Below are 20,615 nucleotides of genomic sequence, written 5' to 3'. Positions count from 1 at the left end.
GTATTATCATCAACCAACTTGGTGCCCAAAACAAGTTTCAATAAATATTTGTTGAGTAAGTAGACAGTTAAATATGGTATCTGTTGGCAGAATTTCACCTGAAATTATGATTAAAGTCTGAAATATTAAATCATTAAGTTTTCAACACCCTAAATTTAGGAAACTAAAATATTTCCTGCAGAAAGAAATGATGACACTGTCCAGAACAAATTACAAGGACTTAACAACAGTATAGGTGCAGTTCATATAGTATAATGCTATAAACTTTGAGAGGAAATCTACTTTCTGCTTACTAAATATATAGAATGGAGACACTTTCTAAATATCAAGCTGATTCTTTTTGTATTGATGTGCTATGAGAGAATATGATGAACTTTTATGTATTTCAATGAATGGCCCTTCAAGTATCTACATTTACTTCTTTTCTTTCATAAGCACAATATATTTATTTTTGTTCTCCAATATGCAATATGGTCTACTTTTTTTTTTTTTTTTTTTTTTTTTTTTTGGTAACAGGGATTGAACTCATGACCTTTCACTTGCAAGGTAGCCAGTGGAACCACTGAGCTAAATACCCACTTTTTATATGTGTTAAAATGTTTGTGAACAGTGATAGTTTCATAATCAGAGCAAGGATCTGCTTGGCTTCTATTTTCTATGGCCTTTAGATTATCTCTTCTTTCTCTCCTTGCCTCATACTTTCCTTTAATCTTTTGTTCCTATTTTTGTTTCAGAAAGCCTTCATCCCTATCAGGTTATGTGACTGTTAGGTCTACATACAAAGTTTGCTGGGCACTTTGGTGGATGCTAGATTGAAACAGTAATTAAGAAATTGTCAATAATTATCATAAATTATCGTTGAACACTCCATTTACTCTCCCACATGGACATCTTTTAGATACCTCAGTATGTCTCCAACACTTTAATTTCTTTTCTTGCCTGGTCTCCACTTCCCATCTTCTGATACTCTTTTTATCATAGAATTATTCTTACCAGCTATTCCCAGCTTGTGTATTTGTGCTATTGCTTTGAAGAAATGTCTTCCAGGGAATTCTTATCTATTTGTTATTCCAACCGGATTCAGATACCACTTACGCACCACCTCAGAGCCTTCCAGACTCACTGTGTTGGGAATCTTGACCCAGTTGTTTCACCCCCATCATTGCTATAGTAAACAAAACTGCTAAGCTCAGGCTGACTTCATAGTCATGATAATGACCACCACTTAGTCTTTGTACTTTGCCATTGCTTCTGAAGTCTGAGATGCCAGAGTCACATGTTTTCAGAACAGGCAATATACTGAAGTGTTTATACAGCTCTGCAATTGTAGGTAGGACATTGCCTGATAGAGGATAATAATCTGGGGACAAGTTTTCTCTCCCTAACCTTAGTGTTCAACCAACCTGTGAAAAGCAATGGTTAACTGGAACTTGGAAACTCTATATCTATATCTACAGTATAGAGCAATCACTTTTGCTTGATAAGAAGCAGAAATCACCCCAATCGAAAGTTATGCAATAACTTTCTTTCTTCTGTTCCATCATTTCCAATTTCTGTCCTCTTGCTTAGAAATGTTTCCAACTAATAAAGAAATACACCTAAACATAGTTAAATACATAAACATGTGTTCATTATTTTTGCTTAGAATTCTGCTTTCTGAGGAAACCAGTAAAAAAAGGCATCATCTTCTTTAGTGCTTCCATGTTTTAATGTTCATTCACTAAATACCATCTTTAACAGATCTGCCTGTGGTCTACTGGAATGTGGAAAGGACGTATAAAACTTACATGCCAGTCAATGATCCTTCACTCAGTATAAAATGAACAACATTGTTCCTACTTGTATATTCACCCTTCGGACAGACATGGATATTATGATGAATTCTTAATGAAAATACTCCAGTAGACTTCAAATCCACCACAATTTTTTTTGATATACAATGTTTTCAAACTATATTGTAATATTTACTTAGTATTTTACATTTTTCTATAAAATATTTTAGGCTACCTGTAAAACATTAGTCTCTCTCTTCTGAATGAAACACCAAGTTCAGTTGTAGGTAGGACTTATGCACTAAAAACAAAAGTCGTCCATTTGACAGTTTTTGGTCTCCCACTGTATGCATTGAAAAGGCAGAGTTGAATGAAATAGGTAGGCATAGTTTATATTCACACTAACATTGCAGTCTATAAAAAGAAAAACTGCATTCTCCACAAAACATATTTTAACTTCTTCACAATTTAAAGTCTGCTTTTCTCACAATAAAATTGTGCATTCTTTTCTTTTGCTTTCCATGTTTTTCTCACTCAGACAATACTAAAATATTTTTTATCTGACTTTTAAAATGTAGGCAAAATAAGCAAGCCAAAGCTTCCACCTTTCTAGAGACATTGTTACAAACATTAGGGGTAAATCAAAATTTGTCTTACCACACACCTCAGAATTGGCAAAGGGGAAAATTTTGTAATATATTTCTACTAGCAGGTCACTTTAGTAGTAAACATGGTGCTGTAAATCAGATCTAAAATGTCCTTCAAAGTCTCATGTGTTAGATTTCCTCTGGGTCCTCCAGTCCAAAGGGCTCTTGGCAGGTGAGTGATGGGAACTTCAGGAAGTGAAACCAATGGGAGGAAGTTATGGGGACAGTCCTCTCTCTCTCTCTCCCTCTCTCTCTCTCCCTCCTTCCCCGCCCCTCCTTCCTGAGGCAAGGGGAGCTGTTTTCCTCGGATACGTAGTTCTTACCTTGCCATCCTGGACTGAAACTTTTGAAAATGATAAGAAAAATAAACCTTTCTTCCTTATACACTGACTTTCTCTGGTATTTTGTCATAACAATGGAAAACTGATTGAGATGAATAACTGGTTATGTCCTATAACAGCACAGAGACTGGTAGAAATGACTGGGAAATGCTTGCATCTTCTCTAGCTAATGGGATTTCCCAAACACCACCAGACAACTTAATAGACCTAGCCATTACAGGAAAATTGTGCCTTGTAGGAAGCTTCACATTCTTCTTCCATTATTTCAAAACTTCAAAAGAACCAAGTTACATTTTATTCACAAATTGGATGAGATGTTAAATTAAGTAGATGAAATCTGAGTCTCTCTAGGTTGTTAGACTTGTCTCAGTTGATATAATCCACAGCTCTCACATGTACTGGGATAATGAAGACACAAAATAGGGGTGGAATGGAGCTTCTACTGACATGGGCATCCTGATAAAAGTTTTCACAGCGAGATTCAGAGAATGTAAAGATAGAGGTAGCTGTTAACATCTTGAGTATTAGTGACAGAAAAAAAATACATGTTTAACATGTAATTTTCAAATATTTTAATCACTCAATACACCCAAATATATATTTTGAAACTAAAAGCTTATCTTTAGCCTGGTGTGGTGGCTCCTGGCACTCAAAAGGCAGAGGCAGTAGAATCACTACAAGTGTGAGGCTAGCCTGGGTTACATAGTGAGTTCAGGGCCAGCTTACTTTTGTCATAATTGATGGGATATTCAAAAAGTAATTTCAAGTAATTGAGAAAAAGTAAGTTCAACTTTCAAGATCTCATTTTGTCGATTATTTGGTGAAATACATAAATTTGAAAAATATAATTATCCTTTGAATAATTGCTAACTTAAAAATGTTTAATGTATTTCCTCCTCTTTAACAAAGATGTCCTTAGATATTTCAATGTAAAAATAAATAAATGTTCAAATGAAGCAAATGGAGACGTACTGGTTGTATCACTATAAATCTGAATCACTCTAATTTAACAGCACTCACTTAATATATAAGGCAAAGGATAAAGAAGTACAGTATTTTTATATTTGAGTTAATTGCTGTATATGCTTGTGTACATGTATGCACACATATTTCATTTTATAATTCTGCCTGAAAATACAATCAAACACTCAGATTGTTTTTAGCAATTTCAAATACGAGTTTAAAATTAGAGGTAAGAATGAACCTTTTTTTTCTTTTGGTACTGAGGATTGAACTGGGGTCCTTGTGCTTGCAAGGCAGGCCACCAAACCACTGAGCTAAATCCCAGGCCCCAAATCTTTTTTTTTTTTTTTTTTTTTTTTTAATTAGAGGCTACTAAGAACCACCAACAAATGCATTTCACATTAAATGTACTTCAAGACTAAGAACCACCAACAATGCATTTCACATTAAATGTACTTCAAGACTAGGAAAGAAAAATGTCACCTCATCTGGAAGTAATCAGAAATGTCAATTTAATAAAATCACGAGTCAATGACATATCTAGCATCAGGGTCTAATCGCATAGTTTAGATGACTCGACTCTGTACAACACTGAACCCCAACTTAGATGCCCACCCAGTGCCTGCTTTTCACCCTCCATATGCTCACACATGGTAGGCTGTGTTTCTTGGAATTTCTGCAGGAATCAATATTCAGAATCTGTCTTCTCTACTTTAGAATGTCAGGCACAGCTGAGGCTGACACTTCTTTGGAAGTTGGGGGAGTGAGGAAGAGAGAGACAGAGAGAAAAGAAAGACAGAGACAGATAGAAACAGAGACAGAGAAGGAGAGAGAGCAGGGGGCTGTTTTCAGAAAACATAATTTACATCAAGGGAGGAAAACCAGATATCTCTGTCCAAAGGCAAGAACCAACTAGTCAATAGGATATTGAGTCAAGTATGAGAAGGAGATGCAGGAGGAATTAAGAGATATGGCTATAGCACAAATACGAGCAACAAGTTAAGACAGTGGTCTGAGATTAAAATGATGAGTTCAGCAAACCCTTAATTCTTCACACACACACAAAATGACAGGGGAAATTGTCTGAGTTTCCAATTTAGGAATAAACATAAAATTATTTTTGTACTACCTGATTTCTTTATTGCCATTCCACTAGAGGACCTAGGAATTACAATTCATGGATTTGAGAAATAGTGTGAGTTGTCTCGATGGTTTGTTCAATCATTTAGAAAAGTGAGTTTGTTCTATCATTTACAAAAGCATCAACCCAATATTTACTGAACACTTATTATATCCTAAGCACTCTTGTAGGTACTTAGAAGTCATACGGACTCAAAACAAGAAGCTTTGTTCTTCTGTCTGTATTTTATCAGACAGAAAGGAAAATCAACAGTGAACATAACAAGTATGCTATGAAGTATATTAAAAGGTGACAAATGCTAATACTTCTACAAAGCATTTTATGCTTTGAGTTAGTTAGGGTCTTTCAGTTAGAGTCTCTATTAATTATTCTCTCCTCGTCAGGTGGAATTAGCATTGGCTTTGGTTTCTGAGCCTTCAAAGCAGGTCACAATTCCAACTCTCTTCCTCCTGAGGTAGCAACACAACTATTGCAAATGGATCTAGCATATTTCTCCAAATGTCAGACTCACTGACTCCACCACTGGGCTAGGTGATTTCAGAGTTGGTTAACTGAGGGTAAAGAAGGGAAGAAGTGACTTGTGATTATCTACTCTCACTGCCAGTCTCACAGGCAAGAAAAGCCCATGTGCCTGATAGAGGATTAGAAGACCAAATACACATGCATGACTCAAACTGGCAGGACCTCAGTGACCTGCCTTCTTATCTGATATCTACTCATGGCTAGAATAATTAAAACCCAGGAGAGAGCCAGCTGGATGGATAATAGGACTTAGTAATGACCCTCTTTGTTTCAACAAATTCATACAGCAGTTCCTGAATTTTAAAAAGTGCTGTGCAAATCGATTTGTTGGCTGATAAAAAGTGAATAGTAATTAGTTTATAATAAAACGGCCCATTTCCATCCTGGCTTGGGTGATGGAATGGGGGAGGGATAATAGGATTTCTGAGTACAGACTCACTCAGGTAAAGCTTCTATTGGATCACTTCAGCAAAGTTATTAAAGCTCATCTCACCAGACGTTGACCAGCTCCAGATTTCACCACTAATATTTATTTTCTGGAGTAAAAGGTTTTCTTTCCAAACTTTCTTACTCCCTGTCCCAGAGAGCACCAGATTAGGTTACTAATGCATGAGTGTAAGTTTGTTCATGCTGCCCCTTAGCTCTGTAATCAGAAACTCCCAGAGAGTACTGCTTTGGAGGAAGAGCAAGCTTATGGGATGCTTTAGGGAAACTCAGCTAATAATAATGATAATAATAAATACCAATCATTTAGCTTTTCTTATTAGCCAACACTGCAATAATTTCTTATCAGATTTTAACTTGTTAAATGCTCACAATGTCCTTTCAGGTACCTATAATCTCAGTTTCACAGACTAAGACAAGGAGATCCAAAGAGGTCAAGTGACAGGTTCAAAATTCTAAAGATAATTAGTGAAGGAGCCAGAATTTGAATTTGGAACAGACATATTTCAAAGGCTTTGCTTCCTCTACAATAGAACACTGATGTCTCTTTGTAATAAAGAAATAAATGTGCAAATTCAAAGGGAGTGTATGCAAATCTAAATAAAGTTTAAGAAAGCACTCTAAACTATAATTAAACTTGGTGGAGTGATAACATTTTAAGCTTCCTAAAGATGATAGAAGGATTTATAAAAAATGATTTGACATGTACTTTGGAGAAAGCCTTGAGTTTTCTTTAAGCAATTATCTGAAATATACAGTAACTACATATTATAAATTTTGACTATAACTATTCAGGGTTGTTCCAGTGACCCACTGAGATCTGAGAAATGGGCTGCAGCTCCTAGGAAGAAAATGCTGTGAAAAGATGCTTGTGTCTAGGAGACGTGAGAGTGACCAGGATCATCTACGGAGTCTAGTAATATCTGTACAGTACAAAGCAGAAATCCTGCACTCAGTGGGTATGGTAGAAAACAGCAGAAGTTGAATAGTCCACCTGGTTCTGTGGCAGCCACACTGTTCTCTGAAAGCTCTGCAGAATGATCTGCCTTGGTGGTAGCCTCTGAAGACACAAAATAACTGAATGGTAGTTGAAGTCCTAGTTGTGAACCCAAGGGTGTGTTGTGCTGGGCTTGCTGAAGCATCTGATGGCAATAACGTGATTGCAGTTGTCCTCACACATCTTGTGAGAACAGAAAAAGACAGACTGCACACGACTCAAGTAGTTAATGATGTCAGATTCCAGTACCAAGGCACAACAAGCAGTGCCTGCCAGAAGAGTAAGACACTTGGTATCCCTGGACACTTTTAAATGCTGCCCACTTCACTCTTCTTTTATTGTTTTTGTCTGTGAAGACCTGATTCTACTCTATTATTTTTACCTTTATCATTTTCTGTCATCCACAATCAAATGTTACTGGTTTTACTGATTGGAATCTTCCTGCTCTCATTGTTTTGTAACATATGCATGATGTACACCAACAGGACAGAATTCCTTTCACATTGTGAGTGGCAAATTCATATGTCTGTATCTATTTATATTTTAATTTTTCCTGCATAAAAGAAAAAGTTGTCTCACCCAACTTTAAAAGACATTAGTCTTTATGCTCAGTTTCCTATGGATCTGGCCCTTAGAATTCTGAACCATAAAAGAACTTCATTTATTTAGGGAACCTCATCCCCACTGGTAGGAAGAGTTATCCCTCTGTGCTTTCTCTTATGATCATCCCAAATGCAGATTTGTCAAAGAGTGTCAGGGTCTTCCACAGGAGTGCCAATACCCACACTTTGAATAACATTTTGATTCTGTGATGAATCGGTAGGTCTCTCATCTCGTTACTTGAGACTTCAGCTTCTGGATCTCTTTCACCTTGGCCAGTACAGGAATTGAGTTGCTCACTCATTGAAAAGACGATGAGCAAAGACCAAGAGTCTCTCAGGGCATTTAAAGGGGTGGTGGACATGTAGCTGCTTTGTAGTAAGCATTGATACGATGACTTGGGAAAAAAGTGAACAACATAATTCCTGCTCAACCTATTAAAAGGGAGCATACTATAATTTTAAATACATTTAATGTTTTAGAGCTTTTGCAGCAATTTCAAATAAAACTATTCTCTTGACCATTCACAATTGTATGTGATAATAGGACAGGTGTTACTGGTTTACTTTTATAGAAAAATAGAGAACAGAAGTCGATCTTTTATCCCAATTTAAAAATATAGCAACCATTGCTTTCTGTTCGACACCATGCAATACATGTAGAATTTTAGGTAATTACAATTTTTTAAAAATATGCCACATTTTCTTTTTATAGACATTTTTGGTTTGAGCAGAAAGTCTGAAATCCTGGAAGGAAATGATAAAGTCCAAAAAGTGGGGAGATTACCACGAAGCCTCTGAAGAAACAGGTAGAAATATTTAATATAGATAATTATGCAAACAAGGTTTTCATATCCTAAGTTTTAATAAAATTAGGTTTAACAAAATTCTCTAGGGATCATGCCCTAAGGAGTTTATCAAGATGAGCATTCAACTGGGAAAAGCCGAGCTTAAGTCTAAATTGATTTAAGGGAGAAAAACACAGTGCCTACCAGGGATCTATCTGAAAGAGATGGACATATTCTTTGGGAAAAAAATACAACATCTGTACACATAAGAAAGAGTCCTGTTCCTTTTTTTTTTTAACTCAGAGATATACTTCAACCATGCTCTTAAAAAATGATCCAACTTTTAGGACAAGTGGAGAGAGAAAGAAGAAATGTATGTGCATTTTTTCAACCAAAGATGTTCTTCAGGACGATCTAAAGCTGCAATATAGAAATGTTTTGACAGAAACAAGATTGAATGTGTGGTGATGAGATCAGCTATATGTTTGTATATCTGACTCTGTGTGGACATGCTTGGATGAAAAGAAAATTGTTTCATATGGGTATTTATTGCTAGGCAAGAATTAATATATCCTTTCTGTCTGCTCCTTGAATGTTTAGAAGTTGTATGAAAAATTTGTCTATAATATTTTTTCTGTGTAACTCTCTTACATATCACCAAAAGCTTAAATGCAGGTGATTGAATGGATGAAGCCTATTAGGTCCATGTAATCTCATATGCAAAATATTGCAACATGTGTGGTGAATTTTCGATGAATTACTATCAAAAATAGACAAAAAAATGAATATAGAAATCATTTTGTTACCAGAGATCAAACTCCGGACCTTGAGCTCGAGAGGCAGGCGGTGGCACCACTGAGTTAAATCCATGGCCCCCAGAAATTATTTTGTTAGCGTAAGTTATTACCATCTTGTATTATTAAAAAAATCCTTCAATATTGCCCACTATGCCCATTACTGCTAATATGTTTCAATAAATCCCTATTATTCCCATGCCCTTCATGATCTCTGTTTCATCCTAGTTTTCCAGCTTTATATTTTTCAAATTCCATCCTCTTATCGACCGTAAACTTCTCAAAATTCTGCAAACCACACTAGCTGTCCAAGAAGCTCATTCGTTGAACAGGTATATACCTGTGTTAAACACTCCCTTTACCTTCTCTCCTTAGTATCAACCGTCAGTTCTCGGTTTGATTTAAATTTTACCCAAGAGGCTACCTTGAGAGTGGCAGATGAAGTTAGGTGACCTTTCCCTTCTCAATGGAATACTGTTTACCAAGTGACACAATATCTGTTATGTTTTACACCTAGATGTCCCCCTAGATCCTCACGTACTCAGAGATGGGGCTTTTGAAACATGAATGAATCATGGGGCGTTATAGCTAAGGTAGGAGGGGTTCGGCCCTGGTCAGAAGAAGCAGTCACGAGGGGTGTGACGCAGAAGGGTGTAACTCCCTCACCCGAGGATTTATTCCCTCTCTGCTTCTGGCTCTGACAATGTGAGCAGCTTTTCTGTACCCAAACACTTCCACCGTGTTGCTGACCATGGAAAGACTGACACTTGTAAGACATGAGCCAAAATATCCCTCTCCTCCTTTAAGTTGTGAGTGTCCCAGAGAGGAGGAAAGTGATGCAGACAGTATCAAAGTGGATTTATGTATTGGGAGCCCTGTGTCATTATAAACGTACTGAAAAGAAATGTGCTGCTGTCTTCTCAGAACTCTAGCTCCAAAACAAAGGCTCATGTGCTACTCAGTAAAAGATTACTAACTCAAAGAATTAATGTTACTAGAAGAAAAAGGGCCAATGTGAAAAAGAATTGTGCTCCTGAATTTTAGTTTGAAGGGAGAGCTTAGAGAATTGCCTTTATCTTAAGAAATATAATGCTGGCAAAAAAGGAAGTACAATTAATGTACACTTGATATTAGCCAAGAGGCCAAGAAGCAATTGGACTACAGTAAATATAATTGACTTTATTTTAAAAATAAGATATTTCAGTGCAACAGAAAGAAAATCTGACCATGGTGTGGATAAAGTGAGCAAAAGATATTATCTTTTTCTAGAATGGTTGGAGGGGCATAGAACATGTATAGAGAGAAAAATACAGATAAATTGAAAAATGGTTGCAATACCTGAAATTCCTTAATAACAAAAATATGTAATATTTGTTATATTTAAGTACTTATATTTTGAGTATTTTATATAATTGGGTAACAAATCGAATATAATTAAAATGGCATAAGCTTTAATCATTAATTATCATTATTTATCATTATGTATTATATATTTATCATAACTATTTATGTTTTTAATCATTATTTAATCATTCTTTACCAGATGTTACAATAGGGATACAAAATTTTAGGTAGTTTTGTAGTGGAGAAGGAAGAACCCTAACCATTCCCCAACACATGCTCCTTCTACAGTATCCACAATGTCTACTCACTGAGAGTTCTGGAAATCTCAAGAAACTGTTACGTCTTTACAAATAAAAACCAACAGGTCACCAAAGCAGAAATCATAACTCTAGTACTACTTAATTTATGTAGACTTTTTAGTTTGGATTAAGTAATTTTCACTTTAACTGAATCAAATTCATTAGAAGCTATAAGAAACAAGAATTTACCAGTAATATCTAAAGAGCCTAGAAAAGGCATTTAGACAAGTAAGTTTCAACACAAGTATGTTAGACATCTCAATAAGAAGACATTTCAAGCATCTTTACAATCTCTGATTTCTTTCTAACAATTTATACCAAAGCATATGTATTGCATGTGTGAGCAAAATTCTAATTTTTAATAGTCGAATTTGAGCAAAATAAACATAATAATAGCCTTCATCTGACCACAAGGTGGAGCTCAAGACCCCTTCCGTCAAAGCTGTCGAGAGTCAAGATCACTGTACGGAGAGGAAGGATGAGAACATTGAACCTCACGGGGTTGCATCCTGCCGATAGTGACCGGCTAGGTATGCTTTGCTCTGGCATTAGGACAAGTGTTCTTTCCCATTATTTTCCCAATATTTTTCTCCTTAATGCACCTGTCTTTTGTTTTTCTTCCTATATCACGGTAGTAATAAAATCTAGTGAGCTACAATCTAGTCCATAACTATGGACAGCATAGAACTCTGAAGCATTAGTTAAACTGCATGTTCTTAAACCAACCCCACATTTTCTGACTTGTTTTTTTCTGAGCTTGAAGTCCTAGAAAATGCATTTTACAAATCATTCCCTTCTCCTGTACAACTGATTTACAATTCAGTCTAAGAAATACTGACCCTAAGAGAGACAAAGTAGGCAGCTATAGTACTTCCAGGCCAGAGTTTAGTGGGCTAATGTAGCCCAGTTTAGGTCTCGGGAGACTACCTGGAAATTTTAAGTAAAAGACCACAACTAGTTAGGATTTCCTTCGAATGTACTTCTAGGAGTTTAGCTCCCTCAGGGACTTAATGGCTTTTGCCATAATGAGTAGCTAATTGGTCATTAATATTGAGGATCCCTGCCCTGGATCATTGCAATGATGCTAATTCTAAGACCTACCTCTCACTCTCTTTTCTCTCACAGGAGGGATTTGGGGATCAAGGATAATATATTTGGGATTAGTTCATGTTATTCCAGGTGGCTCAAAAGGGGTCCAGGTTCATTCAACTAATTTGATGACCTTTGAAATCTAATCTGCCTCAATAAGAAATAAAAATGCTCCTTAACACAAGGATGCCAGCTTTAATATTCCTCAAGGAGTAGGCTCTAAATCATCTTAATAGAAGACATATGCTTTATGCATAGGATTATTTGTGCTTCCTGGGGAGAAAATGAGCACTCATTCAAGTCAGTTACTCTTAAGAAAATGAGCTTCCAAAGTGGCTGCAGGGAGGGCTGATGAAGACAACAAAGTTGGATTCGAGAGATCAATATCTGCTCATGCCCAGAGCCCACTGGTACTCCAAAAGAAGTCTCCCAAACCACTACAGAACTTAGGAGAAGCAAGAGACTGTTTCAAACACATCGAGTTTTCTGAAGGCTGACACAAACAAACAAAACCCACAAAAACTGACGAAGGTAATAACTCAGGAAAGAAGACACATATTGCAAGACCAAGGGAGGATCCACATGAGCCACACCCCACACACTTCTAACATTCGAATTTAAAGGGTCCCCATCTTATCCTTCCTTGTGTGATTCACAGAAACAAATGAAACAGTGGTGGGACTCTGATCCTCTATCCCATGACATCTACCTGACCTGTCCTTTTAAAAACACCGAGAATCCCCATTGTCATCCTACTTTGGGTCTGGATTCTATTCAACTATCTGGAGGTTTCCTGATCCATAAGCTGCTATGGCCAAGATTGTTCTCTGGGAACACAGTCTTTTCTTTTAGCTTTTCCAAGTTGTCAGAAACCGTAAATATTAGAAACCATGAGAACAATCCTCACAGCTCTCTTTTCAATATAACAGTGGTTTTCAAACTGCACAGTGCTTCAGGATCTCCTGGAGGACTTGTTAAAACACAGATTGCTGGGCCCCATGCCCAGAGTTTCCGAGTCACTTGGGATTGGAGAATTTGCATTGCTTCATGTTCCCAGTTCTGCTGCCGCCAGTCTAGAAACCACACTTTGAGCAACTCTGGAACATAGTAACTAGGGAGATGTATCACAGCATACAAAGCAAAAGGTTTGTACTGTAGAACAGAAAGCAGATGGATTTGTATTTCAGAAAAATAAGGAAAACTAAGTTTGAAGGTCTTTTGTGTTTATAAAAGTCCACACATTCATATACGGTAGTAATTTTAATATTTTACTTTTTATGACATAGTCTATACTTGACATTTTTCCAAGGAAGCCTTTCCTGGTTTTATTTTTGTTGATCACTGTACCAATCCTATGAAGTATGCATGATTACATTTTACAGAAGATCCAGAAACACTTTGAAGATGAAACAATATTCTATTCATAAAGAAACCACAGTACAGAAATCTTAGCTACCTACCTTCCCCAGGTTGCACAGTTCAGGTCTCTGTTACTATAAATCATACCAGTGTTTTATATCTTTATACCATGCTTACTTTCAGGAAAACATCAGGTCTAAATTTATGTGTAGTTAAGAAAGGCAGTTTAATACTTGCTTAGGAATTAGAAATAGGATAGTAAATTTAAATTTTAGCACCATATGCCATGCTACCTAATGGTACTGAATCTCCCTATGAGAATTTCAAAAACTGCAGTAAAATATATTGAAATTAGAGCATGCTGACCAATTAGAAATCAGAAGTCTAAAATAATATCTGCTTACCATTCTGTTATGATATCTCTACGATAATAACCTAGTAGAGTAATGGATGGAACAAGCATCCTGATCCCACTATTCAGCAATTGCAAACATTTGGAAGGACACAACATTTAACTCTCTCCTTCGTATTTCTAGTATTACATGGCTTAGGAAGCACCTGCACAACCTCTACAATGGGGCCACTTTGAAAATAATTTCTATGTACTATGAAATACATATTTACTCTTGTATATTATACATAGAATGTTTCTTTAATCATACACATATATATACACATATACTTTGTATATTTGTGTTTATTTTGTAAGTTAAATTATTTAATTTAAATAATTTGTCAAAATGACAAATACTGATAAATACCAAAATGTCAGAAACTGTCATAATGTAACTCTATGTACAACCTCTGGGGTTCCAGGTATAATTCTGATGTTTTAATTAAATTTGTTTATCTTTCTCTAGAATACACAGGGCCCAGGACAGGAGCCATTAATCAAGCACAGGACTACTGCACAGGAACTGGCAATTTCTCCTGCTTTCTAAATTCATTTTAACACGTTACATCTTAATATTTTAATAGTTTTTGTTAAACTTGCAGAAGCTACACTGATTTCCCCAACCTAGTTTTCTTAATCTTTTAATCTTTCTTCCAAACCTTTATTGCCATATTAACTTTCCTCGAGCTCCTTTTTCATATTTTAATTCCTTTGTTGGAAAATACTTGTTGCATACTCCATATTCCATGAAGTAAAACTCATGTATGTATATGGAAAACACAATTCCAAAAGTTCCTTTCTCCCTATTCATTCTCCAAGCAACACAGGGGTACCCAATTTCCGATCTCTCTTAATGTGAGACGTTTCCAAATGACAGAGTTCTGGGACATAGAATGTGAGTGGAAGTGATGGACACCTCTTCCAGGTCTGGCTCTGAGATTCCCTTCCCATTTATCTATGGTCTTTCATTCAACTTACTGGCAGCCAAATGTAGAGCATCCAGTGAAATCTTGATCAAGAAGATACATTAGTAGCACGTGGTACAGACACTAGCTGGAGGGATGGCGGATTCTTAAAGTTCTGAGTAAAGCCAAGACTCTCTCCTCCACTTCTGACTTCTATGAGATTCTGGTATTTGTGAGGAATCAAACCTTTGTTTTATTTAGATGCATTGACTACAGAATTTGCCTAAACTAGTTAATACAGCATCTCTCCTTGGGCTGTCTCTTAACTGTCTCCAAGATCCATTTCTTCATATTTCTGGGATATCTCCATAACATGAATCCTAAACATGAGGCTGAAAACTCACCGGCCACTGTAGTAACATCACTGATTATAATATCTATCTCTGCGGTTGTTTCTTCCATATGGAATCATCTCTTCTTTCTCATTCCGCATTCCTTCTGTCTCTCACACAATAATTCTGTCTCTCACACACTAATTCAGTATCTCTCTTCTATGAAACCTGTCTCTCACACAATAATTCTGTCTCTCACACACTAATTCAGTATCTCTCTTCTATGAAACCTTCTGGTTACTCAAGCCAGTGTGAATCTGTTATTCATTCACTGTATTAACCTTATGTTCACCCAACGTAAATTATCTGCCACGAGCTACCTTATGAATCCCCCAAATAAGTAAGACCGGTGATCCTTGTAAACACACTCGCCGTAGAATGGCTGAGACAGAGGAAAAAAGTGAATGGTGTCATGAGATAGACGCATACTATTTTCATGGAAGCACATAAGTGTCCCTAGCTTTTGTCAGATTTTGTAGACACTGGACTGGCAATTTCCAGGCACAATAAAAGATATCCTGAGCCAAAGTAATAAGCATGCAAAGGCCAGGGACAATGGCAGAGAAGTCAAGAGGAGCAGGGTATCCCATGAGAACGGTACTGTGTCAGGAAGTGAGGGTGGTTAGCAAATCAGGCCTTCAACATCTCTACTCTTCCAGGGATCCTACCAAACTCTGGGGAATATAATAATAATGAAACCACGCTTTCTGTCTTTCATGACTTTATAGTCTAATTAGAGAGATACTCATATTCACAGTAAAATGTAGAACTGAAATAATAATTTTAATTGATTTTATTATGCTTTATTTGTATAAAATGCTATAGGGACTCAAAGAAGACAAGAGTCAATGGAAGACAGTCAGAAAAAAGGCATCGGGGACTATGAGACTGAAGAATTGAAAATATTCTGGCCAAAGAAGGTATAATAGAGCACGCAAAGGATTGTTTAAAAAGGAAACATCACTGCATCAGGCAGATTAGCTGAGACATTTCTAAGACTGGGTCTCACCGTGAAATGTGGGCATGGCAGGAGATGGTGACCGACTGCATAAAGGTTGGTGCATTTTTCACACAATGTGCTTGGAAAAAAGCCTTCAACTCACACAGTCATGGAAAGCAGAAGAATAATATCGTTGGATTTGCATTCCAACAAGATCTTTGTGTTAGCAACGGTACAGAATGGAGAACAGAAAGGTAATCTAGAAAAAGGGATTTTCACACCTTATTATACTCTCATTTGCATTAGTTTTAGTATAAGGTTTTCATGTCCTGTCTGTTCAACTTCATGTTGAACTCTCCAAAGACAGGAGGTACTGAGATACTGACACCTTTTCCCTTGCAACCACTGTGCACAAAGTAAGGCACATTTTTTTCAGACAAATGATGCTGATTAAATGTTTGATTAAACTTAACTTTGAGTCTAAACCCCTGCTGAGTGGAGAGAGATTTCATTGCTGCCCTGCAGGAGAGAAGCAGCTGTATATACTCCTGCCTTGAATAAATATCTTAACCTGTCCATAAAGGGGAAATAGCTACATCCATACTAGGGAGGTGTTGGAAAGTTTAATTAGCCAGTGTTTATAATCTTCTTTGAAGCTGAAAAGTGCTAATTATGTTTTTCCCACTTTAAGACTTTGAGTCGCATGGACCATATCTTAAGAGCTTCTGTGTGAGGAAAGTTTTTACCTTCACAGATTGAGTAGGGCCGCTTTTTCAAATACATATTTTAGCAAGAAAGCCTTCAATTTGACCAAGTCACTATGGAAATTTGGAAGCTGGGCAATTTACAGGTGAGTTTTTGGAGAAAAGAGGCTGACTCTGTAACTATCATTAAATCAAAAGAATCATTCAAAGAGCATTATCCCAGGAAGAGATTTCTTTCCCGTTGGGACATCTACCTACTTACCTTTGACATCACTTCTACCTGATTACTTTGTGAACACCTTTATGGACGCAGGTCTCAGCTTCACACTATCCAAGTGTGAAGTCTCTTGCTCCTCTATTTCTAAATATGAATGGAAAATTTAACTACTTGTAAAAGTCAGCATTATTAGAAGCAATAGGCACTAAAATTGAGCAGGATACAGTAAGAAGCCAGGATACCTTCACTTGGTCAGATTTCACATGGAACAAATTTTATCTGTTCCTCACACTCAAAAGAGTTCTCAAGCCAATTTTAGCCCTTTAAATAATAACAAGTCCAATCAAACTGGTACACTGTTTCTTTTTATTTATCAATGTCGTATTTTAAAAATTTGTATTTGTATTTTGAAGTCCTGCCTGACTTCTTTCAGATGATTTACATTTGGAATATGTTTTTACAAAGAAAAAGAACATTTCCTAGTACTAAATAGGTGATCCTACCATATTGCTTCAATATGCCTTATTTAACAACAACAACAACAACAACAAAAACAGCCCAAATGGACCCATGTTCATATAAATGACTGGCAATGGACATCAAATGTAATAAATAGTCAGTGGATCAAATATTTCATAATCTGCCTATAGCAACCTTGTGGTTATGTGTGTTCAAAAGCATATCATCTGAAAATAGTCCTTAAAGGAAATGGATGCTCATGTATTAAAGACCATTCTCCAGGGGAAGCAATAACTGTGAATGATACTAATGGTATCTACCACTCATGCTGTATCTGTTATGTTGTAAGGTCCGTATCATGTGCTTTTCATATTACATCTCATTTCATTTTCTTAACAACCCTGTGGACCAGGTAATAACATCTGCAATTTGCAAATGATAAAGCTAAAAACTAAAGTAATTAAGAAACCTACTCTAGGTTATTCATTTCTTAAGTACAACATTTGCAGACAAGTAGTTGGATTGACAATCATTCTTTTGAAAATAGGACATTTAACAGTATCCTAGAGGTAGAAATTGCCACAGATAAACTCAGCTTGGCTTTTGATCTTCAGATTAATTCCAAGGTAAGTAGTAGAACTGCAAAAAACTACCTACATGTTTCAGATAAAACACACTACTTCAGAATTGTCATAATTGTGGCGGGATATTTCTAATCATATGCCTCAACTTATTTTAAGTTTTGTCCATTCCTATCTACTGTTACTATACTTTGGTAAGAGATTGAGGAGTCACACACTGTTTACAGTGCATATTAGTTTTTCTTTCTAAGCATACTTTAGTTAATGTGTTTATCTGCTATCTTTTTTTTTTTTTCTTTCCTTTACTGGGGATTGAACACTGGACCTTGCACTTGCAAGGCAGGTGGCAGAACCACTGAGCTAAATCCCTGGCTCTTCTCTGCTACCCTTTTTGCATTCCAATTCTATCAATGGGATATTGTCTTGGAGAAGTTGGACAATTGTAACTTCACACTAAATTAATAAAGTTTGCTCTTCTCATACCAAAAATACAGTAGTAGAAAAAATGCATATACATGTGCACTTATATATATCTTCAGAATAGAAATAACTATACATCTAGATGCACTGTACTCTGCTGGACACTCTTAAAAGAGGCAAATGGCAAGACCAAGAATATTCAAGTCATCACTAGGTTGTTTCATTTATCATGGGAGTAAGTTCCTTGCTCAGCTATTCAAGGCCTTTTTATTTATTTATTTTTTCCTTGACTTGAGAGGGACATTGGCAAGAATGTCCTGGTAAAGGGTAGTATTGGCTTAACAGTTAATGTTCAAATTTTGTCGACATCTGTAGGCTCTAAGTCAAATCACCCTGTGGGATTTTTAAGTTAATTCTGGAATCATTTTCCAGGTTTATTGTTTTCTAATGAACAAGGTTCTGTAAAATTGATTTGACTACCTATCAATTTTGTATTTTGGAGAATCTTTATTCTAAAAGGTAATGGTCAAATTTCCTGATAATCAGAATAATCTTTGAACTCTGATGGGTGAGGCCATATTAAATTTATTAGCTCTCCTTTTGCAGAAAATATTTGGCAACATCTTAGCTTGAACTGGATATTGGTATAATCTGGAATCATGGAGTCACATGAGCAAACCCATACTTTCTGCTTTGTCTGGATTATTGATGTGGGTAAAAGTATCATCCACAGAAAACTGTGCTGGTGGTGAATATTGTCCAACCACGTGGAATCAGTGGTTTTCATGAGGCCAAGACAGCTATGAACTTCCATCTCTGCACATTTCACAGCCCAATGATCTTAATATAGCCACGTGTATTAGGGGGCAGATATTAACTTACACACTTTCCCAAAGAGTGTTATATTGAGATCAATATTTCATTAGCACTCTCCAGAGCTAATGATTAAACCTTGCACCAGCTGGACCCAATTCCCTGCCGTGAGCCATTGACATTTGCACCGTGGCCTGTGAGGTAATCTGCCCTTTTAAAAGAATGAAAAAGGTTAACCCAGACCCTTGTAAACCTTTATCAATGGCTTGACATCATTAAAATCTGTCCAGTCCATTTTCTGGCAGTCAATCAAACATGAAACTCCCTAAAGTACAATGCTCTCAATTTTTTAAACAGAGGAAATGAGGCCAACAATCTCTCACAAAGTCTTTTAAATATCTAACAAATGCTGGGATGCCTACAAGGTGCTCTGGCAGATAAAGACAAAGGCCTGTTGCCTGCCCTCAAGATACTTATTTCTTATTTAGAATGTCTCACGAATAACAAAAATAACAGAAGACTTTAAGTGTTCTGTAATAACCAAAGCAAAGAAATAGATGAAAGCAGTAATTGTCAAGAGAGCTGCATCTTACCCTCAAATATTACATCCCATATCTGAGAGGAAATGGGACATATGTTGAAATTTTAAAGACTGTCAAGATTTCACAGTTTGAAAAAAAAAGGAATAATTTTGTTTGTGAGGAAAGGAAAGGAGTGACTATTAGTTAAACAAATGAGTGCTACAGAAAATAAGTGTTTAGATATATCTGTACATACCTCAGCAGGATCATCAAACTCATGTGTAGAATTATTGGGTGAGCTGACTGGACAATTTTGAGTAGGACCTGCAGAAATAAGAAGGAATACAATAGTTTCCATTAGATATGTGATATCGCTTGCTGATGTTTTACCACTCAGGAAGAGGACTTCTATGTGAACTCTCACAGGTGCATCCTGCCTCCCTAACAAAGATTTTTCTCTCCTTGTCCATGCTGCAGCTGCAGGTACATCTACTCTGCAACAGGTAGACTTCTCCTTCCACCAAGGCTTTCCCTCCCAAACTGCGTTCCTGCTGCTGAGATAACTACCAGGTTGCTCTTGGCAGCTTCCAAAACACTTGCAAGTCCTGAGTGCTTCACCCCCAGGCTTCCACATCTCCCACTGGGCATCAGCTAATTTTTCATTCACCCAAGCTGGCAGAATGACAGATCCCACAATTAGCCTTCCCAGAAGCTTCCTTCTTCCTCGGCAGTAGGTGTGGTGAGTGTCAAAATCCCATCCTGTTAGCAGACTCAGTTTAGTATTAAAAGCTTTGTCTATGACAGCAAACAAATGTTTGGGGGCGTGGTAGGGCAGAAGTGTCTTAAGAAGGGAAATGACGAGGCCATTTGTTTCATCCAGTTGCGGAGTGTTGGGGGGAAAATGTTCTTCTTGTCCATCGCCATCGTGCCACTGAAGAGGAATATGGAAATATGAGAGACGAAGTGCATAATTCAGGATTTGACAGAAAGTTTGTGAAGGAGGTAGTAGGAACTCACTGGGAACTTATGAGACCCTTTACCTCAATAGCCATGTTTTATACATCCCTGAATCTACATCATGCTTAGAAGAGTGCATTGCTCTTAACAAATGTGAAGTAACTGCTTTAAAATATGAGAAAGTAATTAAAGATTGATTTTTAGCCAGAATCT

The sequence above is a fragment of the Fukomys damarensis genome, unplaced genomic scaffold (genome assembly GCF_012274545.1).
Source record: "Fukomys damarensis isolate Sample0158 unplaced genomic scaffold, DMR_v1.0_HiC HiC_scaffold_30, whole genome shotgun sequence".
Taxonomy (NCBI): domain Eukaryota; kingdom Metazoa; phylum Chordata; class Mammalia; order Rodentia; family Bathyergidae; genus Fukomys; species Fukomys damarensis.
Note: the sequence above shows the minus strand (reverse complement) of the source record.